Here is an 18,688-nt window from a genome sequence, read left to right as displayed (position 1 = left end):
GAAGAGGAGGCAGTGGGCTTCCAGCTCGCTACAGCTGGAGAAATGCCTTTACTTCGTGCTAGGAAAAGAGTGAGGCGAGCCAGGCAGACTGTTCCCCATCGCTTCTCCATGGCAACAAGGCCTTCCAGACACGCACGTAGGCGACCAGGCCGAGGAGGCAGGGAGCACCACACTCCCTCCACATGAGCCCCAAGCCTCCACTCATGGGGCTCTGCCTGCTCAGCTTATTGTCATCCTAGGGGAGCACACCTCAAAACAGCTTCTGAAAGAGCCACAGCTGGTCAGACAAATCCTTCCCACCAGCGAAGGTGCAACACCCTCAAGCCCAAGCCAGGCAAAATCCAGCCTGGCCAGCAGGAGCAGGGAAGTCATTCTGCCCTGTGCTCAGCACTGCTCAGGCCACACCTTGAGTCCTGTGTCCAGTTCTGGGCTTCTCAGTTCAAGAAGGACATTGAGAGACTTGAAGGTGTCCAGAGAAGGGCAAGAAAGCTGGGGAGGGGTCTGGAGCACAGCCCTGTGAGGAGAGGCTGAGGGAGCTGGGGTTGCTTAGCCTGCAGAAGAGGAGGCTCAGGGGAGACCTTCTTGCTCTCTCCAACTCCCTGAAGGGAGGTTGTAGCCAGGTGGGGGTTGGTCTCTTCTCCCAGCAAGCAGCACCAGAACAGGAGGACACAGTCTCAAGCTGTGCCAGGGGAGGTTTAGGCTGGAGGTGAGGAGAAAGTTCTTCCCAGCAAGAGAGATTGGCCATGGGGATGTGCTGCCCAGGGAGGTGGTGGAGTCCCCATGCCTGGAGGTGTTCAAGAGGGGATTGGATGTGGCACTTGGAGCCATGGTTTAGTAGTCAGGCAGTGTTGGGTGCCAGGTTGGACTTGATGATCTCTGAGGCCTTTTCCATCCTTATTGATTCCATGATTCTATGACTGTATGACTTTTACCCTTATAAATATTTCAGATGTGAAAACTCTGGTATCTCAGCATCCTAGCAAACCATAGAGCACTGTCTGGCAGGAAAGTCAGAGTCTTGGAGGTCTTAGATCAGGCTGAGATGAGATGGGCTGATGAGGCTCAGACCTTAAGGACCTGGTCATTCAGTGTTTAGAAAAGGCATTGCTGTCTAAAGGAGCAAAAAAAAACCCCAAACAACCCTGCATCCTGACATTTCAAATGCACAAAGAAGAAATAAGGCAAGCCAAAGCCAGTCACAGAAACAACCTGCAAAAGGCAAAGGCAAACTAATAAATGTTTCTTAAAACACATCAAGGACAGTAGGCCTGTTGGGAGAGTCTGGAGAGTCAGAAGCTGGCCACAGCACAAGAGGAAAGCATTCGTAGGAGATAAGGTCAGGACAGAAACACAATGAATATTTTGCATCTGTAGTCAGTGAGGAAGAGCTCAGAGAAGGTCCTCTGCCAAAAGCTATCTTTATATGGACATGGCATTGGACTTGGCTCCCATTCAAGTGTCAGCAGAGGAGGCTGAGGAATAAATAGAGAAACCAAAGAGTGCAAATTCACCAGCAGGAGATGGTTCACCTAAGCCAGAGATGAAGCAGTTTAATTACTTCGTTGTGTCATGCAGTCGCTGTGTGTAACAGCCTTGATGGCTGAGAGCTTCAAGGTGACAAATGGGAAGGGCCTTGGGGTTACTGAATGGTTTGGGGTTGTCAGAAACCATGAAGCCTGAGGTACCTCTGGCCACACTGATAGGAACTGTAGTAAAGAATACAACTGGTGCATAGCTGCATACATCCAAAGCACTGGGAGGAAGAAGTGAGGAATAAAGGGAAGTTTCATAAATCTGTTCCAGCTCTTGGTCTGGAAAAGAGAAGGCTGAGAGGAGATCTTTTGCATGTTTGCAAAAGAGATTGGGTGCCCAGAAGAAGGGGCCAGGCTCTTCTCAGTGGTGTGCTGTGGCAGGACAAGGGGCATGGACACAAACTGGAACACAGAAGTTCCACCTCAACAAGAGGGAAAACTTCTTTGGTGTGAGGGTGCTGGAGGCCTTGAGCAGGCTGCCCAGAGAGGTTGTGGAGTCTCCAGTGGAGACTTTCAAGCCCCATCTGGATGTGGTTTTGTGTGACCTGCCCTGGTGACCCTGCTTTGGCAGAGGGCTTGGGCTGGATGATCTCTGGAGGTCCCTTCCAACCCTTCCCATTCTGTGATTCTTTAGAGGAGTCCATAAGTGTGTGGTGTAGTCCGCCTGGGTGCCCACGAGGTCTGAGTTTCTTACACAAACACAGCTGCTGTGGGATTAACAGAAAAGGCTTGGAATAGAGAAATCACTGGTTAAAGGCTTCTCAAAGAGCAGCTCTCAATAGGCAGGCTCCTGAATGGGGGCAGGGCTTGAAAGGAGCCCCACAGGGATCTGTGTCGGGGGCTGCTCAATTCAGCATATTCAGAAATGCTCTTGAAAGGGGATTGGAAAAGGGGTGGCAAAGCTTGCTGATGCTGCTAAGGTATTCAGGGTCATAAAGACATGAGGTGCTGTAAAGAGGTTTACAAGGATATTGTGAGAGTGAATAACTAGGTAATAAAATGGCTCAGGACACCCAGAGCAGGTGATTACAGAGACAGGCACACAGGAGAAAAACAGCCCCAACCTCAGCAGCACAGCACTGGGCTCTGCACTGATCCTTATCCTCAGCAATGAACTCTCTTTTTTCCAGCCTCATCTGAATATCACCCCCAGCCAAGCTGCATTTGTGCCTCCCACACTGGTGGCTGGCTTTGGAGGGAGCACAAACCCAGGAGGTAAAGGGAAGGGACTCACAGGAAGCACAAAAGGACAAAGCAGGAGGGTTAATAGTATCATAGTATCATAGTATCAGTCAGGGTGGGAAGGGACCACAAGGATCATCCAGTTCCAACCACCCTGCCATGGGCAGGGACACCCCACACTAGATCAGCCTGGCCACAGCCTCATCCAGCCTGGCCTTAAACACCCCCAGGGATGGGGCCTTGACCACCTCCCTGGACAACCCATTCCAGGGCTTCACCACTCTCATGGGGAAGAACTTCCTCCTCCCCTCCAGCCTCAATCTCCCCACCTCCAGCTTCATTCCATTCCCCCTAGTCCTATCACTGCCTGAGATCCTGAGCAGTCCCTCCCCAGCCTTCCTGTAGCCCCCTTCAGATCCTGGAAGGCCACAATGAGGTCACCTGGGAGCCTTCTCTTCTCCAGACTGAACAGCCCCAACTCCTTCAGTCTGTAATGAGCAGTGTGAGCTGAGTGCTGGCTCTTTGGTCCAAATGGAGGCTAGGACAACTGTGGGCCCTGCAGACAGCACTGTTTATTAGTAACTGGAAGATCAGAATCCCAGGGTGAGCAGTGCTGAGGGAGGTGTGGGAGCCCCCTCCTGAGGGGCACTTGCCAGGGCTGTACAGCTGGCACATGGGTGCCTCCTTGGCACACGAGGCACTGAGACCACAGGAAGCAGTATGAGGGAACTGGCCCAGGCAGGGATGTTTTTAGGTCCCTGCCCTCTTCCCCTGCTGTGCTGCACAAAGCAGCTGCCCCAAATGCAGTGGTAAAGGAGGGGCAAAGCACCAGTCTGAAGAGAGAAGACGTTTGTCCCCACTGCCCATAAATCTTCTGGCAAGTGACAGCAAACCCTGAGAGACAGTGATAAAACTGAGGCCATGGGAGCTGGCGGAGCTGTTGGGGGTTATCTGCACAGCAGAGCTTGCAAAGGGTTTGAGGACAAGTTATGGCCAACTGCACTGGGAAGCTGAGGGTCTCCCAGGCGCCAGGAGGTCACTCAAATATCATCTAGCCACCTTCCCCCTTGGCCAATTTAGCCACTTCAAGACAATGCTGTTGAATTCATTGATTGGAGACTTCATTCTAATGAGGCACTGTAAGACAATAACTTTCCCAGCATTGGCATAATTAAAATTAAGCCATACATCACAGGAGCAAGATCCATAGCTAACAAGTTGGAGTTAGCTATGAGTAATGGGCTTGCTTTGGGCAGAGTCACTGAGCAGAGCCGGCCTTAAATGGGCAGGCATTTGACATTGGGAAAGAGCTTGGTCAAATGTGGCCTCAGAGATCACAGAAGGGTTGGGAGGGAAATCAAGGATCAGTTAGTTCCAAGCCCCTGCCATGGGCATGGAACACCTCCTACTAGCCCAGGTTTCTCAAGGCCTCATCCAGCCTGGCTTGGAACACTTTCAGGCTTGGAGCCTCCACGACTTCTCTGGGCAACCTTTTCCAGGGCCTCACCACCCTCATGGGGAAGAATTTCTTCCTAATGTCTTCCTGATGTGCAGCTTCTACCAGCCCAGAGCCGTTGCCCCTCATCCTGTCACCCCATTCCTTTGTCAAATATCCTTCTCCAGTTCTCCTGTAGCCCCTTCAGGCTGCTCTGAGGTCTCCTTGGAGCCTTCTCTTCTCCAGGCTGAACAGCCCCAACTCTCTCCGCCTGTCCCCACAGGAGAGCTGCTCCAGCCCTCTGATCACTCTTGTGGCCTCCTCTGTCCCCACTACAAACTGGTCCTGCTCACTGGATGAACAGTTCTGAACCAGCTTGGATGTGGACTCAGACCCAACACCAGGCCAGCTCACTCAGCTACCATGCTGAGCCACCAGCCCCTCACCCTTTCTCTGCTACATGACACATCCCAGCCCTGCTGCACCACTGAGGCAGGAGAGGAATCAGACCCCTTAGACCCTGACCACAGGGCTACCTCTGCTCAGAGGTTAAACCCTTTCCTCCACCTGCCTAAGTCACTGCACTTTCCCAAATCTAATTTCCCAGCATATGAAGAAACTAAATACTAAATGTTATACATCTGTCTGCTCCTGCACAAGGCAGAAAGGTCCCTGGCAGGGAAAGCCAGAAACAACCCTGGGCCCAGCTGGAGACTTGGAAGGCAGGATCTGTGCTTAGCCCTTTCCTGGCCTTGAACACTTCCAAGGATGTGGCATCCCCAGCTTCTCAGGGCCACCTGGGCCAGCATCTCACCAGTGAGGGATTTCTTCCTTATATCTAATCAAATTCCCCCCTCTTTCAGTTTGAAGCTACTACCCTCATCCCATCACTACACTCCCTGCTCAAGAGTCCCTCCATATCTTTCCTATAGGCTCCCTTCAAGTAGTGGAAGGCTGCAGTGTGCTCTCCCTGGAGCCTTCTCCAGGCTGAAGACCCCCAACTCACAAAGCCTTCACAGGAGAGGTGTTCCTGCACTGGATCACTTCTCTGTCCCTCCTCTGGACTTGCTCCAAGAGATCCATGTCCTTCTTGTGCTAAGGGCTCCCCAGCAGGCTGCAGGGGTTTTGTCACCAAAGCAGAACAGAGGAAGAGAGTCACCTCCTGCTGCCAGCCAGCCAGGCACATCCAGCCCAGCTGCATTTCCCCCAAGGCCCAGCCACAGAGCCACTTCATCAGCCCCTGCTGAACTTCCAAGCTGGGTCAGACAGTGACTCAAAGCAGGACCTCTTCCAAGCCAGGTTCAGTGGCAGCTGCCTGGGAGGCTCCCACAGCAGCACTGAGTTGGGCCTGGGTCTGTCCAGCTCTGCAAGGCAGCCTGAAGAGACTTTGCTGCAGCTGCCCTTCGGAGAGACAGGAAGGTATCATAGTATCAGTCAGGGGTGGAAAGGACCACAAGGATCAACCCCCCTGCCATGGGCAGGGACACCCCACACTAGATCAGGCTGCCCAGAGCCTCATCCAACCTGGGCTTAAACACCCCCAGGGATGGGGCCTCAACCACCTCCCTGCACAACCCATTCCAGGGCTTCACCACTCTCATGGAGAAGAACTTCCTCCTCCCCTCCAGCCTCAATCTCCCCACCTCCAGCTTCATTCCATTCCCCCTAGTCCTATCACTGCCTGAGATCCTGAGCAGTCCCTCCTCAGCCTTCCTGTAGCCCCCTTCAGATCCTGGAAGGCCACAATGAGGTCACCTGGGAGCCTTCTCTTCTGCAGACTGAACAGCCCCAACTCCTTCAGTCTGTCCTCACAGCAGAGCAGCTCCAGCCCTCTGCTCCTCCTCCTGGCCCTTCTCTGGACACCTTCCAGCACCTCCAGATCCCTCTTGTCATAGGTGATGAAGCTGCAGGGTTTGCTTTGCCATCTTTGTTCCAAGAGCAGTGCAGAGGCCTTGGCAGCTTTCTCTGAGCAGGCATTAGGGATGTTTGGAGGATGGGCTTCAGCTTCTGCACCCCTCTGGCTGGGCAAAGCCTTTGCCTGCTCTCGCTGCACTGCAGCACCAGTGCTGGCACGGCTGGGCCCTGGTGGGAGGCATCACACTGCCTGAAGAAAATGCTGGTGCTGGCCTTTTCATTATGTTGCCCAGCAAATGTTCTCATGAAATATAGGCCTAATTATCTACCCACAGTCAGATTACTCTAAGATGCAATTTCCTTCTACTCTGTGGAGTTTGCTTGCCTTCTATGGAGCTCATGATTGAAATACACTCAATTAGCTATTACTCTGCTGGCTGAAATCTTGAGCTGCCTTTCTGACAAGGCTGCTCCGTCCAGGTCTCGCTGGCATTGCAAGAACCAGGTGACACAAGCTCCCAAGGAAGCCCAAAAGCTGTCTCACCACTCAGCCATGCCTCTTATTTATTGGGTTTGTGTTGCAAATGGGCAGCCTAATCAGGGCTGAGGGCTGGGGATGTGAAGTAGTGAACACACCTGGCATAAAAAGTGGCCCCAGAAGGCTAAGATCGTGCTCTAAATGCATGCCATGCCTTGTGCCAGGTAGACTGGAGCCAGGCAGGCTTGCTTTCATGATTACCCTTGTTAATAAGCAGGCCCACCAATTCATAGAGTAATAAGAGTATTAATAATAATAATAATAATGCTAACATAGTTCAGGCACTCAAAGGAGGACAAGAGCATGTCCAGCCCACTGAGCCATATAACCCTTGCTGAAATGAGGAGAGGCTGAAGGGAGCTGGGGTTGCTTAGCCTGGAGAAGAGGAGGCTCAGGGGAGACCTCATTGCTCTCTCTAACTCTCTGCAGGGAGGTTGTAGCCAGGTGGGGGTTGGTCTCTTCTCCCAGGCACCCAGCACCAGAACAAGAGGACACAGTCTCAAGCTGTGCCAGCAGAGGTTTAGGTTGGATGTTAGGAAGAAATTCTTCCCAGCAAGAGAGATTGGCCATGGGAATGTGCTGCCCAGGGAGGTGGTGGAGTCCCCATCCCTGGAGGTGTTCAGGAGGAGACTTGCTGGGGTGCTTGGTGCCATGGTTGAGTTGATCAGATGGTGCTGGGGGAGAGGTTGGACTGGATGATCTCTGAGGTCTCTTCCAACCTGGTCTGGTCTATTCTATTCTATTCTATTCTATTCTATTCTATTCTATTCTATTCTATTCTATTCTATTCTATTCCTATTCTATTCATCCCTCTGTCCTATCTCAACCTCCACCTTCAACACAGCCAGAGCGATTCCCATCACTGCTCCTCACTCCCTGCAGTCCTGGCCCTGAGTCCTGCTCCCCATCTTGTGCCAGCATAAAAGCCTTTGCTCCTTGCTGCCAAATCACTTTTCTGGCCATCTCCTGAGGCTAAGAGCACCTAGGTACCAACACTGGGCAACTGCCCAGCATCTGTAATGTTCAGAACCCACACAGGCAAGCAGAGCTGCCAAAGAGCCCAAAGCAAGGAGCAGTGCCAGCACGGGAGGGTGCTGAGGTCTGTGTCCATCCCTTGGGTGGGAGCATTTTCAAAGTGTGCTCCTAAATGGCTGCAAGGGAATTCACCCTGCCCAGGAGAGGAAAAGAAGGGAAGAGCTGGAACACATTTCTGAGTCAGGAGAGCTGAGAGCTAAGCAGGCATTTCAAGAGCACCATAGTATTAGTGTAGCCCTTTTTTCCTCCCTTAGAATGAAGGAGCAGGTGAAGAGAAACAGAAGAAAGCAGCAGGAGGGAGGGTGTGAGCAGGATGCTGTCAGAGAAATTAGTGACAGCAGTTTGACACAAGCCAGTCCCTCAGAACTAACTACAATGAGCAAGCCCAGGGGATGGCACAAAGGCAACACACCCTGGGATGGGCTGCAGGGAAGACATCCCTGGGCCTGAGCAATCCTCACTATCAACAGAGATTGGGGAAGGAGGTGCGAGAAAGCAGCCCTGTGGAAAAGAAGCTGGACTGGAGCAGGCAGTGCGAGCTTGCAGCACAGAAGGCAAATCACATCCTGGGCTGCATCAAAAGATGTGTTGCCAGAAGATCCAGAGAGCTGATTCTGCCACTCTGCTCTGATGAGACCTCCTGGAGCACTGTGTGCAGGTCTGGAGCCCATAACATAGGAAGGACACAGACCTGATGGAGAGGGTCCAGAGGAGGGCAACAAAAATGATCAGGGGGTTGGAGCAGCTCTGCTGTAAGGACAGGCTGAGGGAGCTGAGGGTGTTCAGCCTGGAAGGCTCCAGGGAGACCTCAGTGCAGCCTTCTAGTACCTGAGGGGGGCTACAAGAAGGATGGGGAGAGACTGTTTGTAAAGGTCTGCAAGGACAGGATGAGGGACAGTGGCTTCAAACTAGAGCAGAGCAGATTTAGACTGGATATCAGGAAGAAGTTCTTCACTATGAGGGTGGTGGAACACTGGAATAGGTTGCCCAGGGAGGTGGTTGAGGCTCCATCCCAGGAGATATTCAAGATGAGACTCCACAGGGCCCTGGGCAGCCTGATCTAGTTGGGGATGTCCCTGCTGATAGCAGGGAGGTTGGACTGGATGAGCTTTGGAGGTCCCTTCTGGCCTGGGCCATTCTATGATTTCTCCCCAGGATCATGCTTGGTGTGAAGGCTCCCTGGAGGTCTTTGGTCCTGCTGCCTGCTTGGAGCAGGACTGTTGCCTATGCAGAGCAACCTTGCTTGGCCAAGTTGTGGCAGCCTTGCTGGCTGGTGAGCCTCACCCCAGGGTGATGTGCTCCCACACTGCTGCAGGGATGATGACTTTGTACCTACCAGAGACAGGTTTTACTCTCAGGGTGCCCAGCACTGGCAAGGAGCTGTGGAGATGCAGGACTCAGCCCTTACAATGGAGGTTCCTCAAGGTCTGGATTCCCAAGACAGTTCCAGGAACAGACCTGAAGGGAATTGATTGCTCAATGATTCAGTGATTACTCAGTTTCTGCTCCATCCACACCTCAGTATTTCATTGTTTGGCAAAATATCAGTCTGCCTTTGTCCTGACATTGGTACCAGGCAAGTTGTAAATTTGCAGCTGACACCAAGCTGGGGGCAGGAGTTGATCTGTTAGAGGGCAGGAGAGCTCTGCAGAGGGACCTTGCCAGGCTGGACAGATGGGCAGAGTCCAAGAGCAGGAGACCGAACACATCCAAGTGCCAGGTTCTGCACTTGGCCACAGCAACCCCAGGCAGAGCTACAGGCTGGGGTCAGAGTGGCTGAGAGCAGCCAGGCAGAGAGGGAGCTGGGGGTGCTGATTGACAGCAGCTGAACATGAGCCAGCAGTGTGCCCAGGCAGCCAAGAAGGCCAAGGGCATCCTGGCCTGCAGCAGGAACAGTGTGGCCAGCAGGAGCAGGGAATTCCTTGTGCCCTGTGCTCAGCACTGCTGAGGCCACACCTTGAGTCCTGGGTCCAGCTCTGGGCTCCTCAGTTCAGGAAGGACATTGAGAGACTTGAAGGTGTCCAGAGAAGGGCAAGAAAGCTGGGGAGGGGTCTGGAGCACAGCCCTGTGAGGAGAGGCTGAGGGAGCTGGGCTTGCTTAGCCTGGAGAAGAGGAGGCTCAGGGGAGACCTTCTTGCTCTCTCCAACTCCCTGCAGGAAGGTTGTAGCCAGGTGGGGGTTGGTCTCTTCTCCCAGGCAAGCAGCATCAGAACAAGAGGACACAGTCTCAAGCTGTGCCAGGGGAGATTTAGGCTGGAGGTGAGGAAGAAATTCTTCCCAGCAAGAGAGATTGGCCACTGGGATGTGCTGCCCAGGGAGGTGGTGGAGTCCCCATCCCTGGAGGTGTTTAGGAAGAGCCTGGATGAGGCACTTGGTGCCATGGTTGAGTTGATTAGATTGTTCTGGATGATAGGTTGGACTTGATGGTCTCTGAGGTCTCTTCCAGCCTGGTCTACTCTACTCTACTCTACTCTACTCTACTCTACTCTACTCTACTCTATTCTATTCTATTCTATTCTATTCTAGGCAGCAGAAGAGCTGAAGTTTAAAGTGCCTGGCCTGTATTTAAGGTGGAAGGGGAAAATAAAAGTTGCTACTGAAGGGAAGTTTGCGTGAAGGGAAGTTTGTGTGAAACATCTCACTCCTGAAGCTCTGCTCCAGCTCTGCCTAGCACCATGCCCAGCCCTTGCTGCATCTAAAGGTGCTGGGCACAGGAGTGAAGCCACCCCCAGCACCAGCTTTGGGTTGGAAGGGACCTTAAAGATCATCCAGTTCCAACTCCCCTCCATGGGCAGGGACACCTCCCACAGGTTGCTCAAGGCCTCATCCAGCCTGGCCTTGAACACCTCCAGGGAGGGAGCATCCAGAGGCAAAAGGGCTCACACAGAGCTGGAGCTGCAGCCCCCAGAGCCCTGCAGAGCCCAGAGCATGGCAGCTCCCTCCAGCACGGTGCTGCTGCGCCAGGCAGCGCAGCTGTGTGTGGAGCCTGAGCCTGTGTAGAGCAAGGCCAAGAGCAAGGGGAACAGAGGGTAGAAATGTACTGGGAGGATGACTCAGAGAGCTCAGCTGGAGGGTGAGGAGGGATGCATTTAGCCTTTCTCTCTTGGTGGGTGGAAGGGAACTATTTGTGATGGTTGTGGCAGAAGGAGTGAGAAGCTGAAAGGGAGGTGAGGAAAAAGGAGAGCTGGGCTTTGCTATCTCGTGTGCATGGATGCTCCCTCTGGCCTGAAGCACATAGCTGCATCTGTGCCTGTGATGGGAAGCAGCTCTGAGCAGCATGGGGAGGTTCATGCAGGGCTGCACACACACACACCAGCAGCTCCTGTCTACCCTGAGGGTGCAGCAAAATAGGTGCAGGCTTCTTCAGCTTCTTCTACAGCACAAAGGTGAAGGCAGTAAAGAGCCTCTAGGTCAGACTGCTGGCAAGGACAGCAAATGCCAAATCACAGAATGGTTAGGTTGGAAGGGACCTTAGGGAAAACAAAATGGCCCAGGGCAGAGGGAAGGAGAGGCTCTGAGAGGGGGGTGTAGTAGGAGAGAGTTATCCATTCTGCTGTCTGTGCCAGTGCCATGCTGCCAAGCTGTCCTGCTGGGCTGAAGAAGGCTGAACTTCAAAGCAGCATTGGCTGTAGCAGGAGGGTAATGTCCTTTCATCCCTGTCAGCTAGACCAGTGACATCACCTTGGCACAAGCCACCCCCTCAGAACAAACCACAACAAATAAACCAAATCAGTGTAACCAGCTGGGCACTGCACACAGGAAGATGATTCCTTGACTCCATCCCAGAAACGTGGAAGCAGAGGGCTGAAGGATCCCTGGAGGTCTTTGGTCCTGCTGCCTGCTCAAGGCAGGACTGTTACCTACTGCAGAGCAACTTTGCTGTCCAAAGCTGTGGCTGGCTGGTGATGCCCTCCCCAGGGTGATGTGTTGGAGTGGGGAACGTCCTCACACCCAGCTCAGGTAGTGAAATCAGACAGGTGCTGAGCAAGATTCAGCAGGGAGCTGAAGCCATCCCCATTGTGCAGGGGAAGGCCTGGCTGCAGCTGCAAATCTTGAGCTGAAGCAGAGCCAGCTGTGCTGTGCTGTGCTTGTGTGGGAAGGGTGAATGTCACAGCTCGAGGAGCAACACAGCAGAGTGCCAGCGTGAGCAGGCAGCAGAGCTCTGGGGTGGCACTGGCTGGGGGACCTGGCCTGCCTCTGGCTGTGGTGTTCCATGGGCAGGTTTGGGCTGGCTGGAGAAGGTACCAGGAGGGATCTGATGGTGCAGCCTGTGAGCAAAGTCTGAAAGCAGGACTGATGTACCCAGAAAATGAAAGCCTTGTGGGCAGGCACAGCAGCACAACCTGGTTATGTACAAGGCTGAAGGCAGGACAGAGCACAGAGCAATAGGATTAAACTGGGCTGGGGTTGTCAGGTTAGAGCTGAAGAAAATCTGCTTAAGGTCAGTGAAGCAGTGGAACAGACTGCCAAGGAAAGCAGAGATGCTCCAGCATGGGAGGAGAACTCAGGTGCTCTGTCAGTTGTGACCATCCAGGCTGGAGGTGAGGAGAAAGCTCTTCACCAAGAGAGTCATTCATCATTGGGATGTGCTGCCCAGGGAGGTGGTGGAGTCCCCATCCCTGGAGGTGTTCAAGAGGGGATTGGATGTGGCACTTGGTGCCATGGTCTAGTCATGAGGTCTGTGGTGACAGGTTGCACACAATGATCTTTGAGGTCTCTTCCAACCTTACTGATACTGTGAGACTGTGAGACTGTGATACTGAGCCTCCCCTGGGCACCAGGTCAGACAGGAGGGTCACAGCACAACAGCTCCAGCCTGCTTTGCCAGAGTGTCACAGAGCTCTCCCAGGGACTGGTGTGCCCTTGGTGTAAGGACAAGGAACTGCTGGAAAGGGTCCAGAGGAGGCCACAGAGATGATCACAGAGCTGGAGAACCTCCCCTGTGGGGACGGGCTGAGAGTTGGGGCTGTTCAGCCTGGAGAAGAGAAGGCTCCAGTCAGACCTCAGAGCAGCCTTCCAGGACCTGAAGGGCTCCAGGAGAGCTGGGCAGGAACTTGTGACAAGGGCTGGGAGTGCCAGGATGAGGAACAATGGCTTTGAGCTGGGACAGGGGAGACTGAGAGTGGAGATGAGGAAGAAATTGTTGAGAGTGAGGCTGGGGAGACTCTGGCACAGGCTGCCCAGGGAGGCTGTGGTTGCCTCCTGCCTGGAGGTGTTGAAGGCCAGGCTGGATGAGGCCTTGAGCAAGCTGGGCTGGTGGCCCATGGCAGGGGGTGGAGCTGGATGATCCTTAAGGTCCCTTCCAGCCCAGCCCATTCTGTGACTCTGAATTTATCAGCCATTCCACCAGGTGGATCTGTTTGCTGGGTTTAAGGTTATTTGCTTTCTGCAGCACTCATGGCAGGGGGGGGGTTGGAGCTGGGTGACCTTCGAGGTCCCTTCCAACCCAAACCATTCCATGAATCCATGACTCATGGAAGCAGCAGCTTCACAAACTCCATGGGGACAGTTGAAGGGGAAACTCCCAGCCTGTAGGGAGGCAAAGCAGCTCTTTGTGCAGAGCTTGCAACAGGGTAGAAAAAGCAGAGTCCAGAAAGTGTAACTTTGGCTGAAAGCCCCTCCTGGAAATTGGTGACCTGCAAACAGCAGCTGGAAGGAAAAATGACAACATACACCAGGAAGAAGAAAGCAACAGAGAGTGATCAATGTGCAGCAAGCACCACCACGAGCTGAGCAGGTATTGACAGAGGAGGGGCAACAGAGAGAGGAAAATCCATCCCTGGCAAAGCCACCACCGGCAAGAAGTTGTTCACTAAACGTACCAGGAACAAAAGAAACAACAAAGATGTTCCTGGTTTGTCTCACAGACCTGGAGAAGTGCAAAAAGATTTGGGTCAGGAGCATCCTCTCCAGGCCAAGCTCCTGCTTGGAGCAGGACTGATGTCAAAGCCTCGCTCAGGAGGTGCCCAGCTGGGTTTTGAACTTCTCCAAGCACAGAGAGGTCACAGCATTCACAGTCTGCACTGGGCTGGAAGGGACCTTCAAAGGTCATCTTGTCCAACCCCCCTGCAGGCAGCAGGGACATCTCCAACTAGAACAGGCTGCCCAGGGCCACAGCAAGTCTGACCTTGAATGTCTCCTCAACCACATCCCTGGATAGCCTGTTCCAGTATTTCTTCATCCTCACTGTGCAGAACTTCCTCCTGATCTCCATCCTAAATCTCCCCTGCTCCACTTCCAAACCATTGCCCCTCATCCTGTTATCACCACAGGCCCTCCCCAGCCTTCCTGTGCATCCCCTTCAGACATTGAAAGGCAGCTCTAAGGTCTCCCTGGAGCCTTCCCTTCTCCAGGCTGAACAGCCCCAGCTCTCCCAGCCTGTGCCCTAGCAGAGGTTCTGCAGCCCTCTGCTCATCTTTGCGGCCTCCTCTACACCCTCTCCATCAACTCCATGTGTCTCTCTTGTGTTGGGGGCCCCACAGCTGTACCCAGCAAAGCAGAGCAGAGGGTCAGGACCCCGTGCTGCAGCCCAGGCTGTGGCTCTCACCTGCACTGAGAGCAGCTGGCAGGGCAAGGCACAGGGACGATGAACCGCTCTCTGCTCTGTATCACAGTCTCACAGTATCACTAAGGTTGGAAGAGACCTCAAAGATCATCAAGTCCAACCTCTCACCACAGACCTCATGACTAAACCATGGCTCCAAGTGCCACATCCAATCCGCTCTGGAACACCTCCAGGGATGGGGACTCCACCACCTCCCTGGGCAGCACATCCCGATGACCAATGACTCTCAGTGAAGAACTTTCTCCTCACCTCCAGCCTAAACTTCCCCTGGCACAGCTTGAGACTGTGTCCTCTTGTTCTGCTGCTGCTTGCCTGGGAGAAGAGACCAACCCCTTCCTGGCTACAACCACCTTTCAGGTAGTTGTAGAGAGCAATGAGGTCTCCCCTGAGCCTTCTCTTCTCCAGGCTAAGCAACCCCAGCTCCCTCAGCCTCTCCTCACAGGGCTGTGCTCCAGACCCCTCCCCAGCTTTCTTGCCCTTCTCTGGACACCTTCAAGTGTCTCGATGTCCTTCTTGACCTGAGGAGCCCAGAACTGGACACAGGACTCAAGGTGTGGCCTAAGCAGTGCTGAGCACAGGGCACAAGGACTTCCCTGCTCCTGCTGGCCACACTCTTCCTGCTGCAGGCCAGGATGCCCTTGGCCCTCTTGGCCACCAGAGGCTTCTGGGTCTCTGCTACCAAGCAGGAGCATCTCAGCTGACATCTGTGGGGCTTCTAAATCAGCAGAGCTTCATGATCTGCACCCGAGGGCCCTCCAGCAAGTGCATGGAGCTGAGCTGCTTGCACTGAGCTGCTGAAGAGCTGCAAGGCCGGGGAGCTGCCAGGCTGGGCAGGGCGCTCCTGCGGCGCCCCGGTGAACGGTCCAGCCTCACAGCCAGGCTGAGAGGACAGAGGGGATTCAATTAACATAGCATCCAGGGGCTAAAAATCCCCCCAGCAGCGTGCTGCAAGGGGAAGTGTCTTGTCAAATGAGCCTCCTTTCATCCTCTGAGAAAATCACAAGTTTGCAGACAAAGGTTACCATGTGGCCATTATCTGCTTAGCTCTTGGCACCGAGTCTGACTTAATATCCTGTGACACCCTAATTACAAATTTAGCACCAATGAGCCTCAATAAAGCCCACAGCAAATGGCTGGAGAGCTTGCAAACCCATCTCCATAACAGGGAGCCATCAGTGAGCAGAGCCAATTTCGGGGGCCTTCTGCAAGAGTCCATCCCAGCCTGACACTAATCAATGTTTTCATCATTGATTGAGCAAGGAGCACAAAACACAGCTGAGAAATGATACAGCTGCTGGGAGCAGGAGGACTGGCAGTGAATAATTATGGCAGGGAAGTTGCACTGAGCAACTGGGAGCTGGTCTGTGCACAGCCCCGTTTCCAGTTGGCAGCCTTAAAATAGGCCAAGGCTCAAACAGCAGCGAAGGAAACCTTCCAGCCACAGAAGAGGGGAGGCAAGAAGAACCCAAACGTCAGCAGGGGAAGGTGAGGCAGAGGCAAGAAGCTTCAGCAGCACCCCAGGACCATGGGCTGGCCCCAGGGGCAGAGGTTGGAGGGAATGGAGGTTGCTGGAGCAGGTCCAGAGAAGGGCAACCAAGCTGGGGAAGGGTCTGGAGAGCAGGGCTGGGGAGGAGCAGCTGAGGGAGCTGGAGGTGTTCAGCCTGGAGAAGAGGAGGCTCAAGGGAGACCTTATTGCTCTCTGCAGCTCCCTGAAAGGAGGCTGCAGTGAGCTGGGGGTTGGTCTGTTCTCCCTAGTCTCAGGTGATAGAAGGCGAGGAAATGGCCTGAATTTGTGCCAGGGGAGGGTTAGGCTGGAGATGAGGAAAATGGAGATGAGGAAAATGGAGATGAGGAAAAATCTCTTTCCTGTAAGAGTGGTCAGGGATTGGCACAGGCTGCCCAGGGAGGTGGTGAAGTCCTCATCCCTGGAGGTGTTCAAGAAGTGTGTGCCCATGGCACCTGGGGCCATGGTTTTGTGGCCATGGTGATGTTAGGTGGACTCAATGATCTCAGAGGCCTTTTCCAACCCAAGCAATTCTGTGGTTCTAAAACTGGGACTGTCCTGGCTGTGCTGTTATGCAGGTTAAAGAGAGGTGGCCAGAGAGGGGACAGCTGAAATCCCAAAGGAGGCAAAGTCCCAAAGAAGGGATAGACAAAGTCTCCAGCTGGAGGCACCCCATGGGTGTGAGCCATGGGCTGGGTAGGGGCTCCAGCCCACAATTGCTACCAACACTGCCCTACAGCAACACAGCACCCTGACCAAACTCCTTCAGGCCACTCAGCTCCCTCCTCCTGGCACTGGAATGGAAGCATTCCCTTTCCCAAGGGACACAGCTCTGCTTTGCTGGGCTCCTGCACCAGCTGCATCAGGCTGCATCCCTCCCCCGCCAGCGTTTGCTGCCACTGATGGTTAGCACACTTACAACAAAGGGCAGCTGAGGTGCTGTTTGGAGGAGGCTGAAGATAAACCAAACCAGGTTGGAAGAGACCTTCAAGATCATCGTGTCCAACCCATCAACCAATCCAACCCACCCAAACAGCTAACCCATGGCACCAAGCAGCCCAGCAAGTCTCCTCCTGAACACCTCCAGGGATGGTGACTCCACCACCTCCCTGGGCAGCTCATTCCAATGGCCAATCTCTCTCTCTGTGTAGAACTTCTTCCTAACATCCAACCTGAACCTCCCCTGGCGCAGCCTGAGACTGTGTCCTCTTGTTCTGGTGCTGGCTGCCTGGGAGAAGAGACCATCATCAGCCTGTCTACAACCTCCCTGCAGGGAGTTGTAGAGAGTGATAAGGTCACCCCTGAGTCTCCTCTTCTCCAGGCTGAGCAGCCCCAGCTCCCTCAGCCTCTCCTCACAGGGCTGTGTTCCAAACCCCTCACCAACTTTGTTGCTCTTCTCTGGACTCATTCCAGCAAGTCAACCTCCTTCCTAAACTGAGGGGCCCAGAACTGGACACAGGACTCCAGGTGTGGTCTAACCAGTGCAGTGTCCAGGGGCAGAATGACCTCCCTGCTCCTGCTGGCCACACTCTTCCTGATGCAGGCCAGGATGCCATTGGCCCTCTTGGCTGCCTGGGCACACTGTAGGCTCATGTTCAGCCTACCATCGACCAGTACCCCCAGGTCCCTCTCTACCTGGCTGCTCTCAGCCACTCTGCCCCCAGCCTGTAGCACTGCCTGGGGTTGCTGTGGCCAATGTGCAGCCCCTGGCACTTGGATGTGTTCAATCTCCTGCCCTTGGCCTCTGCCCATCTGTCCAGCCTGTCCAGGTCCCTCTGCAGAGCCTCTCTACCCTCCAGCAGATCAACTCCTGCCCCCAGCTTGGTGTTGTCAGCAAATTTACTGATGATAGACTCAATGATGAGCCATCCAAGGCTTGCAGGAGAGGCTGTGCAAGGAGCAGGGCCCCAGCTGCAAGCTGCCTCGGGATGACTTAGTGACACCACCAGCAGAGGCATTTTCGTGGGTGGAGCGTGGGCCTGCAGCCCCACAGGGGATTTTCTCTCCTCTGCTCCTAAATCACCCCCAGCCCCAGCAGTCCACAGGCCCTGGAGAGCCTCTTGGCCTGGGCCAGGGCTGGGGACATCTCTCAGGCCAAGCCCCAGCCCTGCCCAGCTGCCAGGGCGTGTGGCTGTGTTGGTATTTTTAGCCGCGCCGCCGCTCGGCTCCGGCTCTGCCGTGACCCAGTTTGGGCAGGCAGAGCACACCCCAGGGCTCCTGCTCAGCCCCGTGCCGGGGAGGGCACCCCAGGGCCCAGAGCCCTGCCACGTGGACCGGCACAGCCACCCCAGGGGCAGGTTCTGGGGAGGAGGAGGGTCCTGGGGGAGCCAGGGCTGCCTGCAGTGGGCACACGCCCAGGGGCCTGGGGGGTGCTGCTCTGTCAAGGTTCTGTGCCTTTTTGTCAAGGTTCTGTGCTTCCTTTCACCTTCCTCCTGCCTTGTGCACCACAGACCCAGCCTGGATTTGGGGTCCCGAGGGAGCTGCCTTCAAGAGCTCAGCTTGCAGCTGGCCCAGCTGTACAGGCAGCCTGGCTGGGCCCTGCAGAGCCCCATCCTGCTCCACTCCAGCAGCGGGGAGCAGAGCTGTGTGATCACAGAACGTCAGAGGCTGGAAGGGAGCTCCAGTGAGCACTGAGTCCAGCCCCCCTGCCAAAGCAGGATCACCCAGGGCAGGTCACACAGGAATGCATCCAGATGGGTTTTGAAAGCCTCCAGAAAAGGAAGTCTCCTTCTCCACAACCCCCCTGGGCAGCCTGCTCCAGGGCTCTGCCACCCTCACTGTAAAGAAGTTTCTCCTCCTGTTGAGCTGAAACCTTCTCTGTCCCAGTTTGTCTCCATTGTTCCTTGCCTCATTACTGTGCACCACCCAAAAGAGCTTGGCCCCCTCCACTTGACACCCACCCCTCAGCTATTGATAGCCATTGATCAGATCCCTCTCAGCCTTCTCTCCAGACCAAACAGCCCCAGGGCTCTCAGTCTCTCTTCACAGGGGAGCTGCTCAAGTCCCCTAGTCATGCATGATGTGATCCAGGCTCTGGTGTCCAC

This window comes from Melanerpes formicivorus, unplaced genomic scaffold (genome assembly GCF_026170545.1).
Source record: "Melanerpes formicivorus ecotype bairdi unplaced genomic scaffold, bMelFor1.0.p_v2 SCAF_77, whole genome shotgun sequence".
Taxonomy (NCBI): domain Eukaryota; kingdom Metazoa; phylum Chordata; class Aves; order Piciformes; family Picidae; genus Melanerpes; species Melanerpes formicivorus.
The sequence above is the reverse complement of the archived record's forward strand: the minus strand, read 5'-3'. Positions refer to the sequence as shown.